The 1,402-nt window shown below is 38.3% G+C and overlaps 1 non-coding gene across 1 annotated transcript; it reads right to left on the bottom strand.

Annotated features, from left to right (window-relative positions):
- Positions 1 to 1,213: 1,213 nt before the first annotated feature.
- Positions 1,214 to 1,320, bottom strand: LOC112501334. Its single transcript, XR_003067467.1, has one exon. It is a non-coding gene; the product is annotated as a small nucleolar RNA R71 (small nucleolar RNA).
- Positions 1,321 to 1,402: the final 82 nt, after the last annotated feature.

Raw genomic sequence — 1,402 nt, 5'->3', positions numbered from 1 at the left:
AGTGTCTGACAAACGCTATACTCCTACGGTGTAGGATGGTAACACTGTGTTGTGTTAGGATTCACGACGTCTAACATAAATGATATCGTATCGATAGCATGTTGACCGCTGTGTGCTCTTGGGAGGCCATCTGACCCGATAGTTGATACTGTTATACTTATATAAAATCATTTATTGATTTTAGATAATTATTACAGGAATGCTATGTCACCTTTTTACTGAATCATTTGTTTAATGTCTTAATCAACTGTTGCACCCTGTGCTTCTTTTTAAGATTGATATTTTTCTTAGTTGTTAATCAAATCTCACCCATTTTTAGATAAATCAAATCCCTCGATTCGCCATCTGAAACTAGTTTTTATAAACTGGACTTTTGAAATAACTTTACAAGCTATCTCTGTGGGAACGATATCTGGTACTTTTTACCATTATTACTTGTTACGAGACGACAGTAGTTCGAGGTGTATACTTGCGTCGAGTTCTATTTTTGTGTTGGAATCTAAGGTTGAATAAACCGACGAGGAAGTTTTTGGCGCCGCTGCCGGGGATAGTACGCTGAAGTTTTTTCTTTCTAAGTAAAGTTTATAAAAGTTAGTTTTTCTACCATCTTCTTGGGAACGCACCGTGCATGCCAAGGCTGTTGCACGGTAAATTTTTTCCACTTGATCCGGATATTGAACAAACTTTTAGACAACGAAGAAGAGTGCAAAGAGCTCTTCGAGCTTTAAACTCTGAAACGATGGCTGAAAATGTGACTATTGACGGAGAAGGTATTTTTAGAAATGAACCAAATATTCCATATGAGGATGAGGCTCAAAACATCTTTCGTCTTGCAAATGCTAAAAATGGTGGTATTATGGAGTACGCTATTCCTAATTTAACTCAACTGCACACAGGGATACGTAAAGCAACCAGTGGTGCCACCCATTTTTCACTTAAACCACTGATGTTTCAAATGCTTCAAACAAACGGCCAGTACGCTGGTTTATCTTCTGAAGATCCTCATTCTCATATGCGTTCTTTCATGGAAATCACAGACTCTTTTCTCATCCCTGATGTTTCAGATGATGCTCTGAGACTAAAACTTTTTCCATTTTTGCTAAGGGATCGAGCAAGAGCATGGTACAATTTTTTGCAACCAGACTCTGTGACTACATGAAATGAAATGGCAAAACAGTTTTTGAAAAAGTATTTTCCACCCACGAGGAATGCCAAATCCAGAAATGAAATCTGTACTTTTAGACAACTGGATGATGAAGCAGTTCCTGATGCATGGGAAAGGTATAAAGAGCTGTTGAGAAAATGCCCTCACCATGGCCTTCCATACTGTATATAGCTAGAGACATTTTACAACGGTTTAAATATCGTTGCTAGACAAATGCTCGATGCTACTGCAGGCGGA

The sequence above is a fragment of the Cynara cardunculus genome, assembly GCF_001531365.2.
Source record: "Cynara cardunculus var. scolymus isolate 2C chromosome LG 17, CcrdV1, whole genome shotgun sequence".
Lineage (NCBI taxonomy): Eukaryota > Viridiplantae > Streptophyta > Magnoliopsida > Asterales > Asteraceae > Cynara > Cynara cardunculus.
Note: the sequence above shows the minus strand (reverse complement) of the source record. Positions and strands in the feature narration are given on the sequence as shown.